The following is a 12,864-nucleotide window of genomic DNA, read 5'->3' as shown; positions in this document are numbered from 1 at the left end:
GACAACCAGATGGTGAAGCATATTGATCAGTTAAGTGCTCAAAGGATAATTTTCATGTCTACAGACTGTGAAATGATAAATGTGTACTGATTTACCAAACCTGACAGTCCACCAGTCACAGAGAAAAACAGTGTCTGACATTTGAAGCGTTAGTTTCAACAATATCAGCCAGTTATGTTTGGATTGCTTTATGATATGTAATGTTGAATTTGTTTTATTGTGAAATATCTCCTTCAGTTGGACCCTTTGGTGAGAATATTCTGTAAAATGTTGATTTGTGCGCATTGGGGCTCTCTTCAAACTGGGTCTTGCAGTCATAGTTGTTCCTTTTCCATTTACGTGAGGCACATTCAGAAGGTTTTGGAACTCCAACAAAAACCTCAAATATCTCCCCCTCAGGACTGCCTCCTTGTGTACCTCAGGACCGCTTTCAGCACTTAACTGACTGAAAATCTGGCCTGATGATGAGCGCTGGGTCTCCAGATACCATTCATAGAAAAAACAACAACAACAATACAGCCATTTTTAGTGGAAGAGTTGAGAGTGTCCAAGCTCAGAGGCAGCACAGAAGGTGAAGAGTTTCTCTGGCAGAGTTCTGAGGTGTCTCAAGGAGAGAGAGTTTATCAAAAAACTGGTGTGATTGTGTGCTGGCACAATGAAAGCCATACACCAACATAAAAGTGATGACATACAAGTAGTCAGAGTTGGAGTTCCAGAGAGTTCTCAAAATAGCAGGAGCGCTGGAAGAAGACCAGAGGTGTAAATTTAAAATCAGTGAGATTTTTTTTTTTTTTTTTTTTTTTTGCTTTTTCCAACAATTAAATTATATTTTTCAGCTTTGCAATCATTGTTGTTCAGTGTACGGCACCCATTTATCATCTCCTCCTCTATCTGTCAATCAATCAATACATTTAAGTCCAAAAGACTCTCAGCTGGGCAGTTGTCCTCACAGTAATGGTCTTCTGTATCATTAAGTTCTTGAATGCCCCAAAATATGTATCCAACAAAACTTAGCTAGTCAGATATGTTTGTTCACTAATGTAATGAATAGAAAGGATGTTTTCTGATTTATGTAAACTTATTGTTTACTAGTTTGAGGTGTCTTCTTGGAGTTTGAGTTTCCTGAATCTCTGCAGTAGCGGTAGCAAACACAGTTAGCGTGACCCACTGTCAGAACACTGGCTGAAAAGTACTGCAATATTCCTTTGTTGGGAATTTATACTTCCCTGGGGGTGATATGAACACACAGAAAAGGCAGAAAAAGTGTGACGATAATGCCGGGTGCTATTAACATAATGAGAGTGAAGAGTGGGGGGTCGTGGACCCATCCGCAGAGCGAAAAGTACGTCTGGTGGACTTCCAAGTAAATCTCATCTACCAAAAATCCATAACCTCGACACCAAGTTTTCTTCGCCCCGTCTTCCACACATGACATCAGTTTGTAGTAGTAGCTGCAGAGGAAGAGAGCAAGGCAAAATTACTCCAGCAGTCAGGAACTTCTCTAACATTGTTCTGTTGTATGAAATATCTACAGTATGAATCTGTAGGCTGAGAATCAGATTTCATATTAGCACAGTTAGCATTATTCGTGCTAACTGTGAAAGAGTTGGGCCTCAATCACACGGGCTCAGTGGCTGCTCAGTGACCGCTTGGCAACCAAAGGTCACTACTGAAAAATGTATATAACCTGATTGCAGGTCGCCACAGACGCCTGAGGTTTTCATAAAAGTTGCCAACTTGTCTGCAAATACTGTTAGTTCTTGAGCAGTAGTGAAACTGTGAAAAGTGTGATACAAAGAGGAAGTAAAGAGCATTCACCTCCAAAGTTAAAGCTTTTACTTTCTACCTTGCATTTCCAGTTTCAAGTTTCACTGCTGCTCAGGAAGTAGTTGGTAAATGTTTGCGCACCAGTCTCCAGCTTCCATGCAAACGGCAGCTGATGGCTGCAATCTGCTAGCAACCAAAGGAATCACAGAGGTTTTTGGTGCAGGACCCTCTGCGACCATTTTCACTTAGCGACTGCCAGCAACCGCTCTCCAACTGGTTGAAGAATAAATATTTTTTCTTGTGACTGGTGGTTTCCAAGCAATCACTGACTGGTCTCTTGGCCTGGGTGAGTGAGGGTTTACATAGCAACTTCCTGTTTCCACTTTAACAAACAATTACAGCTTATTTCATGCAATCATAAAGTCAATAATTATTAATCAGTAGATCGAGTAAAAATGGATTATTTATTTGGCATCCTGGAGTGCTTGGACAGACCACAGCTGTCACAGCATTTATTTATATTTATATAATGCTTATATAATGCTTTGTCACTTGATTTTGGAGCCAGCCTCCAGTGGCAAACTGCATTTTTGACACGTCTGAGTTGGCTTCATTTTTCAGACCAAATGGGTGCTGCCCTGATACCAGTAAACTATAAAGGTGCACTGGTTTTAAAAAAGTGAACACATGACTGTGGTGAGGAGACAGCAGCATGAACAGAAATAGTGGGTGAATTGAAGCCGTGTGGTTTCCCCCAGTGCAGCAGGTATGATCATGAAGCCCAACTTTATTAGATCCATGTCACACAGTTGCGATGCGCATATAGAGTTGGTGAAATACAGCAGTATGCAGGCGCCTTAGGACACTGGTCAGAATGTGACCGCTCAAAGCCAAAAACATCCAGCCGTAGTGGAGAAATCACCCGCTTCTGTTTAGGCAACTGCTTACATTTCAAGTTTAAACATTAAATTGTCACGTCCTCAGGACGGAGAAGCAACCGTAGCCTCTCTAAACAAACATAAAGCTCGCAACCAGTTGTCACTTCAAAATTTAGTGTGGAAAACATCGACAGAGGCTCAATTGAGCCTGACAGCTAGAAGCCTGATCAACAAACTGTGCTCCTTGTGGTGATGGATGCTCCACCCTAACACACCATTAGAGCTCTATGGTACCTCGTCTGACAGTAAAATATAGATTATTACAGTCATAATTAAAGTCTGCTGCCATCCACTGTAGGTAGCACGGCAAAGGCTAAAGTCTCCACAAACAACTGCTGTCTGGAAATCTGACCTCAGGAGCAACAGTCTCACATGTTTTCCTTAAAATATGAGTAATTAAAATTTTGACCAGCATCATATGTAATGAGAAGACGGGAAAGCATCTGATTTTCCCATGACTAAAGGTTATTATACGTCTTTACTGAAAAGGCAGCGAAAAGAAGTGTCTGTGGTTCATTGCAGAGTTCAATGAGGCTGGGTCCAGCCTTCCTGTGTTTTCACTCACTGAACTCTGCATCGTTGAGCTCAGCACAGACTCACACATTAATGTTTGATTAATCACACACCACTCATTCAAGTCTTGGAAACTCATGTGAACCGCTTGTCCAGTTAAATAAAACTCATTTGTCTCTCTTGTATAAACACACATGGGGAAAAAAAAAAAGAAAAGAAGAATTTTAAATGTACCTTTTAACCACGGGCCACGGGCACGCGCTCTGATAGTCGCTCGTCTCCATGCTTTTGTTAAAATCCGACAGGCAGTTGTCGACATTACTGTCAAACAGATCCTCGTCACACGGAGGAGCAACAGCTTGTGCAGTGATTCCTGGAGAGAATGACAGTGTAGAGTCACCCAAACTGATATTATAAACACTGTCGCTTAATGCCTGTTCAATATGTTTCCAAACAAAATGGCTAAGCCATTAAAGTTTATCTCTGTTTCACGTTGTTGGTGGTTGTTTAAGCTTTTTTCCTACTTGAACTCTGTTTTACATCCTTTACTAATTTACCTCCTGAACACCAACTATCATACCTTTTTAAATTAAAAAAAAACAAAAAAACTAGAAGCAGGCATTTTGTTTGCTGGAATCAGTGAAAATAGTAATTTAACAACAACATGACGCTACTGATGGCAGGTGTGTGCACACTCTTATTGCAAAGAACGGAACAATTGCATTTTAAAATTATACCTTTAAAAAATGAAGCTTTGTATGAAACTGAATTTGTAACAGTTCAGTTTAATGTAATGTAGGACCAAAAACCATTACGCTTTCAGCTTTTCAGGGTCTCCATCCTCACAGTCCATGAGGTGTTTAGTAGGCAAAGGTTTGAAGAGAACCTGCCCTTAAAGGAAAAATTGTTTTGTCCTCTTCACTGCATCATGTAAATATACACTGCTCAAAATAATTAAGACTCAATCATATATCAATGCAACAAAAACCAGTGGAAACCATCAACCTTTTCATGACTGGATTCAAAATCACACCAAAAAATTAAAAGGTAGAAAAGTTCCCCCGTTTTTTTTTTCCTTTTGGCTGGACATATTTATATAATGTTAAATAATATAGCATGCAGTGAAAGCTGTTTAATTATAGATGTAAAACGATGCACTTCACAGTCCACCGCCTCCCTGAGGACAGCTGCATCTCCTAATGCAGATTTGTGGACGCAGGAGGTCTGTACACATCAAAATAATTATAACCTCCTGAGACCCGAGCCCATGTGTGCGATGCATTTTCAGTTTCTCCTAGATATTTGTGATTAGATGGACCTGATATGTATATATACTAAGCTTCCTCTTTGAACAAGAAGTTGCATTTTGTTACATGGTTGTTACATACTTTTGTGAGAAAAAAGATGTCCTCAGATGTGGACACTGGGATTGTTTTATAGCATAACACAACAAAAACAACATGACTTAAAGTATAAAATATTCTTGAGCACAATGAAGTATAAGGTGCAGCAAAGCCGAAATGTAATGTCCCCATATGTGGATGCAGGGTCACAGGAGTATAACTCACTGAACCTTCAATACTTTTGTTTTTATTTGAATCCATAATACTTGTGTATTTGCAGTGACTGTATCTGACTGCACTGAAATCCTCGCTTACCTGTCCAGGTGAAGAAGATTGCCAGCAGGTGAGCAGTCAGCATGATCTATTAAAAGATTCACGGTATTAAAATGAAAAATTTTCTCAATCATTTTGGAATAGCTGTTACAACAAAATTGCACATTAATACATTTAATAATCATTTGTTTACATCCGCAGCATCACAGAGTACAGCTGTTTTAAAACTTGTGCACCAGCGTGCCACCAGCCGCCACGCCTCGGTTCTTTTACCTTCGCAGACACATTTACACAAAGCCATAAAAGTCTTCTGGCCCAGATCCGGCGCTCTGAGGAAGTCCAAGTTGTTCTCAGGATGTTTGGTAACTCAGTTCATTTGTAGTCAGCGTCTCAAGATCACACACTGGTTTAAGGGCTGTTGATGTCCAGCGTTTGGACACCGCGGTGGTTTTGACATTTTTTAGGTGCTGGGTCATCCACACTGGTTAGTTGTTTGCTCCTGATAAGTGATTCATTTCCTCTTTCCCAAATTTTGTTTTCCTCCTTGCTGACTGATGGGGCCTCGGGGTCACGGTCCCATAATTTCAACCATTCAGCAACTGTGCAAACAGGCTGGGTTTCCCTTTACACGTATTTTCATGAGATTCATTTTTCATGAGATTCATTCAATTTGCTCCTGTAGTTGAAACCAACGCCTGCAAAGTACTGAAATGATAAAATAACTTTGAAGCTAAATTTTTCAGTAGTTGTATATTGTATTAATAATGCGAGATTGACACAAAATCGCAGTTTGAGCACCTCAAGTCTCCACTCTGTTATCTCCACTTGAAAGTTGCTCTTTACAAAGTGACACTTTCTCCGGCTGAGTTGTGTTTACTCTGCCTCCTCCCCACACCGGAGTGTGAAATTCTGAAGCAGTACACTAAAAAAAAAAAAAAAGATTCTTTGCTCTCAAAAACATGAAGCAATAATTTTGAGAAAAATGTAACTGAATTGTATAAAATTAGTTTATTCAATCAAATAATTAAACATTAAGGAAAATGTGCTCGGTATAAACTGAATGTAGACCAATCATGCACATTTAATTTGACCAGATTCCATTCAATCCAACTTTTTACACTTATGTAAAAAATTTACATGTAATCTGATTACTTAAAATCAGCATTTTGGGCACAAATATTTTTTCTGAGTGCAGATGGACTAAATACATCATCAGTTTACAAAGGAAACGCATGTAATGATCTCCACACTGTAGCTATGGCCCTGTTTTATAACCCCTGCTTTTTTGCACACACTACATATTTCTGTCAATCTGTATTTAAAAGGTAGACTTACATTTCACATTTATGTTTTCAACTTTCACTTCAATCACAGGCACATGCTTTGAAAAGAACAGAAAAGAAAGGATGTGTGGGAAGACATGATGTCCATCTGCTTCCTGGACATTCCCACAAACTAATGAATTTATCTCATGGGAGGAAAAACTGAAAACAGATGTTACCATGGAATGTTGAGGAGGAATTTTCTTTTCTTTGTAATATTTCTCATATGCACACATGATGCCTGTCCTTCTTTAAAACCAAATATACTCTCGGTGATGTCAATTCACAAATTGTTAGATCAGAACTGGTTTTACAGCCTATACAGCAATCCACCCAGCCCAAACCTGCTGCTGAGCTCAATCAAGTTCAATTTTACAAAACCCCAAACTGATAAAGATAAAATATTCTACAATCACATACCTCTGCAGTGATCCACCCGCTGCTAATTCCTGGTCAAAGTAGAACCTGCTGAAGATGCTGCAAATTGTTAACCAGGCAGTTATTAGACACACGACGTCTCACACGAAGCTTCTGTGGTGATCTGGTTGGTTTCTTATCGATGGAACTCGGAGCTAATTGGATTGTGCAACAGAAACGGACAGCCTGCTGCCTTTCCCAGACCGAGGCTGCCTGTTCCCATGCTACCCAAAGGCGTGTTCCACTCCCAGCCCCCCAGAGAGACTTTAAGTAAACTATGAGCGTCGACAAGCCAGAAACATATTTGTCATCAGTATTTATGTTTTGTGTTGAATCAGATTTCTATCCAACTTCACAGAGTTGGAGGATTGCACAAAGGGGCTCATAATCAGAGGAAATTTGCCTGGAGTAGAGACAGAACATATAAAGTTCAGCCAAACTTGTAGTTGACCTCTCCTACTTAAAAGTGTTTCTATGATGACCCTGATGAAGGCCTCAATGCAAAACCCATCGGTAAAACAGCTTTATGTTACCACTAACTCTTCAGACTTTCCTCTGCATCTTGGAAGTAGGTGAAATCCCTATGCTGTCTCTGTTTTATTTTCTTCTTGCATAAATTATCCCAACTTTTCCTACACAATGCTGCGTAATGTTCAGTCCTCAAACCTGTCAAAATGTAAGCTGGTTCTCAGAAGGCACCGAGACAGAACTGGCTGCACACCACACGATGATTAAATGGAAAAGAAGTATGAGAACGCTGCACTTTCACCACTGGCAAGACATGCGTGTTCACATGTGAACAGCTGTAACCAAAAACCTGGCTCCATTTATGTACTGGAGACACGTCCTAAACTTGAAAATCTAGGGATGGCTGTGGCTCGTGATGTAGAGCAGGTTGCCTGGTGAATGGAAGGTTGTTTGATCCCTGGATCCTCCAGCCTGTGTGCCGGAGTGTCCCAGGGCAGGATATTGTACTCCACCAGCGTGTGAGTGCTTGTGATCAATGAAAAAGTGATTAACAGAATGAAGAGCATGTTGTAGTGTGCTCTGAGTGCCCGATAATTGTGAAAAATGCTTCATTAATACCGATCTGTTTACAAAGACATTTGCTGTAATGTATTACCCACAATATTAAAATGACAGTGGCATCTAATTTTTGAGCTACTTTTGCTCTCACAACTCTGACGTACAGGAAAAAAATGAAACCTTACCATATAATTAAGACCTGTGGTGCCATGATGGCTCACAATAAGCATGTTATTTTAAAATGAAATATCAACATTGTGTCCGTAATTTTCCAAAAAGAAAACAAACATAGTTTTTGATTATTTTCACTGAGAGTGTTACTGCTCAGATTTATTTATACATATCGTGACAGTATGTTCAATAATCCTGTGAATTTTTTTGATCACGATAATTGTTAAGTCTGATTGTGAATCTGATATCGTGAAACACCTGTAGTCATTCGCTTTTCTGCAGACCAGCAAGCTCTTGCTCTTGCTGCGTATAAGAGAATGCTCTAAATCACATGGGAAGTAAAGCAGATCAAGGGTCAGCCATAGGTGGCGCCAGTGACCACCTTTCTCTTGGAGGGAGGCGTCTAGCAGGCATGGCTCTTCTTGTCCCATGGATCAACTTACCCCAGTCTGCACAACTTTTCCCAGGAATGTAAGACTGCCCCAAAACACATCCCACTAAAGGATCTACTGCCAACATCCCAGTGCCCGACATCATGTGACATTCCCAGAAATCCCGAGTGAATGATGATTATAACAGCGACACATCATGCAATGGTGGCTTAACACACAGTCACATGTTGAGCGTGTGCTGCGCCTCTCGGAGATGGGGCACTAACAGGAAATTTCTCGCCTATGACACGAGGAAGATATTTCCTCTTCTTTGATTGACCCTATGATGCTCGTTAGGGCTTCCAGGCCCGCAGTGCAGCTCCGGTGTGACGTCAGTGTCGCTCCTTGTATAACATGCTTCAGCTTAGCTGGTCTGGGTGTATGAAGTAATGTCTGTCAGGGCCATCTATCCTCGCTTATGTTTCTGGACTGGAATAAAGCATTCACTGTGGGAGCAGTGGATGAAAGAAATGCGACCGGCCTGTTAACGAGAGTTCATTTTAATTTAAGTCGAGAGAGATAAGATGTGAAATGAAACTGAAATATCTTGGTGTCCAGCTTAAAGGAACTCTAATGTTATTATTGGCCTAAGAGTAAAACATGTGAGATTCATATTAATGCTAACATTGGCTATAAAATAGATTTGCTTTGGATTAAAGCCACAAAGTGTGAAATAAATTTCACTTTGGAGCCCTTCAGAGGCGTAACGGAGCCTTCGTGGCAAACAATACAGTGAATTACTCTGAAATCTTGGTGATGACGTTTCCAATGTTCTGCCCTGAATTGCAACATGAAGCAGGACAACCACGGCCCACTCGCATTAAGGGTCGTGCAATTTCCTGCTTGTATACATGCAGCTGCATGGTGACGGGGGGGGGACCTGCTTCACTAAACAACTGGTATGTCACATTTTCTTTCTTTGAAATTTAAATTGTAAATACTGTGAGATCAGTGATGGTGAGGGGAGTGTGAGAGGGCGGCCTGTCCTGGCTTCGCTTCTTTGTGTTTATGCACATCTTAGAAGTGAGTGTGGAACTTTTAATAATTTCTGTAGTCTGAGCTCCAAACTACACAGCAGATATGTTGGAATGACTTCACTGAGCAGATAAGGCTCACACAATCAAGAACTTCCTTTAAATAATTTCTAAAAACATTTTTAGAGATTTAGTTTCATTTGGTTTAATATTTTTATTGGCCTTTGTCTCTGCAACCTGTTTTCAAAGGCACCACACACACACACACCCCGGCCACTGAATCTCACTTTACTCCAAGGTGCTATATTTGATTAAGATCTGGTGACTTTGGAGGCCATGTGACTATAGCAAACTCAGTGTCATGTTTAAAACTTCAGTGGAAGATGACCTGAGCTTTGGGATTATCCTGCATGGAAGCAGCCATCAGAAGATGGGTACACTGTGGTTTTAAAGGGACGGGCATGGTCAGCATCAATACTCAGGTAGGCTGTGTGCCAAGGGGCCCAAAGTGTGCAAAGGAAATATCCTTTACACCACCACCAGTGTGAACTCTTGATACAAGGTTGGGATGAATCCATGCTTTCATGTTGTTTATGCCAAATTCTGACACTCCCACATGAATGTCTCAGGAAAAATCAAGATTCATCCGATCAGGCAACATTTTTACAATCGTCTGTTGTTTTAGTGAGCGTGTGTGAACTGTAGCCTCAGCTTCCTGTTCTTTGTTGACTGGAGAGGCACCTGGTGGAGTTTTCTTTTCTTCTATTGTAGCCCATATGCTTCGAGGTTTGATGTGTCATGCATTCAGAGATACCTTATATACCTGCATACCTTGGTTGTAAGGAGTGGTTATTTGAGTTACTGTTGTCTCCCTATCAGCTCGAGGCAGTCTGGCTGTTTGCTGACCTTTGATGTCAAGAAGGCATCTTCACCCAGATAACTGCCTCTCTCTGGATAGTTTCTCTTTTCCTAAAAGATGGTTGTGAGGAAAAATCCCAGTAGATCACCAGTTTTTATAATACTTGTTCTGGCTCATCTGGCACCAACAGCCAAGTTAAAGTCACTTAAATCATCTTTCCTCCCCTATTCTGATGCTCGATTTGAACTTCAGCCAGTCTTGACCATTTCTTCATGGGTATATGCAGCAAAGTGGACAGCTAAAATGTGACCGTGGCTCAGGAGTGGGCCATCTACTAATCAGAGGGTCAGTGGTTCAATCTCCAGGTCCCTCCTGCATGTTGAAGTGTTCTTAGGCAAAATGCTGTACCCTTTATTGCCCCTGGTGCATTCATTCATTCATGTTGTGATAGACAAAAAGTGCTTTAAGGCATAAAATAAATCACTGAATGAATGGGTGAATGTGCCTTGTAGAGCAAAAAGCGTTGTGACTGTCCATCTCTTCTGCTTATCCTGTTCAGGGTCGCAGGGGCGGGGGGGGCTTGAGCCTATCCCAGCTGACACAGGGTACACCCTGTACAGGTCGCCAGCCTGTTGCAGGGCCAACACAGAGAGACAGACAATCACTCACATTCACATTCATACCTATGGGCAATTTAGAGTAACCAATTAACTTAACCCCACTAACTGCATGTCTGTGGGAGGAAACCCACACAGACACGGGGAGAACATGTAAACTCCACACAGCGAGAGGCCTGGGCCAAGGTGGACCACTACACCACCGTGCCGCTCACAGTATTTTAACAAAAAAAAAATAAGCACCATAATTATGAGTCCATTCACTATTATTATTGAATTCATTCAAAGGGTTTATCAGATTCACACATTTCTTTAAAGGTAAATGTTGACTCATGTCTCAGCAATGACGTGACATCAGTATAGCAGACTGTTAAATAAGTCCTTAATGTTGCATTCTATGGTATATTTTCTTTACTGCAGCACTTGCTGTTTGGGTGATGACATCCTTTTCATTATGTGCGAATCATCACGTTCCCTCCCAGCCAGCTTTCAAAGCAAGCACCACAAATACCAGTCAGACACAGAGCCCTGGTAGGTATGTACATAACAAATGTGTGGGAAAAGTGTCATGCCAACCTCTATCTCCTGAACCTCCACCCCTCTCATCCTCATTCCACTCTGGGGTTTATCTGTAAAAACATTTTCCGAGCCTTTACGTGAGTGACGCTGTCCAAACAGCACGTGCGTTTTCTTTCAGAGACACGCAGTGTTAACTAAACCGTGTCTGCCTGCTGTGTACTCTGTCTGCTCTGTAAACTGTTTCTGAAATGGAAATGTTTTCTTATGACCACTCCTCATTATGATGATATTATGTGTGTACATGCTGCTTAGCAACTCTGAATGAATGGGCAATGGCTGAACAATGTTGGAACGTCCAATTTTACGCTCAAGCGGAACAACCTGATATTGCAGCGCTGAGAGATATTTTAACTGGGCCCCTGAAACATCCGTCTCTTAAAGAGCCGTTTAGTTGAGACAAATGGAATACCACGGAAAGGTGGTTACATTTTCCAGGGTCACTTATTTTCCTCAGTCGTGGATATAATTTAAAGGAGGGAAGTGAAAGGGAGGCCGATATTTAGGAGGATACTTATAGAAAATAATACACTAGAGACTGATGAGATTGGAGAATTAAGAAGAAAAAAAAAGGCTTTCACAGTAGCTTAATTATACAATTTGACTTAATTTGTGCAGATGTTACCAGTCCACATTACCTATTTTTGTCACTAGCACCATTTGTTTATTACACTGTAAACCCGGATAAGCTTTGGGTAGTGACCGAAAGAATAAGATCGCGAATACAAGCGGCAGAAATGAGTTTCCTTCGAAGGGTGGCTGGCCTTTCCCTTAGAGATAAGGTGAGGAGTGCGGCCATCCGGGAGGGGCTCAGAGTAGAGCCGCTGCTCCTCCACATCGAAAGGAGCCAGTTGAGGTGGCTCGGGCATCTGATTAGGATGCCTCCTGGCCGCCTCCTGGGTGAGGTGTTCCGGGCATGTCCCACCGGGAAGAGGCCCCGTGGTAGACCCAGGACACGCTGGAGAGATTATGTATCTCGGCTGGCCTGGGAACGCCTTGGGGTCCCTCCGGATGAGCTGGAGGAGGTGGCTGGGGAGAGGGAAGCCTGGGCTTCTCTGCTTAGGCTTCTGCCCCCGCGACCCGGCCCCGGATAAGCGGAAGAAAATGGATGGATGGATGGAAACCCGGATAAGTTGAATCTACTTAAAAAAACCAAGGTAACTCGTTGCCTTAAAATTTTTAAGTAATGAAACAGTTCATTTAACTCAGCCTGTTAAGTAAGCACTCCTCCATTTCCAGTTTAACTAAATTGTATGTTCTAATTGACCAAACTTATCTTTTATAGTTCATGAAAAAATAAAATGTCTTTTGATCAATCAATCCCCCTATCCTTTTCACGGTTGTGTGTGGGGGGGTGGGGGCTGGAGCCTATCCCAGCTGACAAGGCAGTAAGATGCAGGGTACACCTGTTCACCAGCCTGTTGCAGGGCTGACACAGACAACCATTCACACCTGTGGGTAATTTAGAGATACCAATTAACCTAACCCCAGTAACTGCATGTCTTTAGATTGTGGGAGGAAACAGACACAAGGAGAACATACAAACTCCACACAGCAAGAGTCCCAGGCTAAGGTGGAATTGAACCCAGATATCAGATAGCTATTCTAGCTGTGAGGCAGCAGTGCTAATCAACATG

This window comes from Archocentrus centrarchus, chromosome 21 (genome assembly GCF_007364275.1).
Source record: "Archocentrus centrarchus isolate MPI-CPG fArcCen1 chromosome 21, fArcCen1, whole genome shotgun sequence".
Lineage (NCBI taxonomy): Eukaryota > Metazoa > Chordata > Actinopteri > Cichliformes > Cichlidae > Archocentrus > Archocentrus centrarchus.
The sequence above is the reverse complement of the archived record's forward strand: the minus strand, read 5'-3'. Positions refer to the sequence as shown.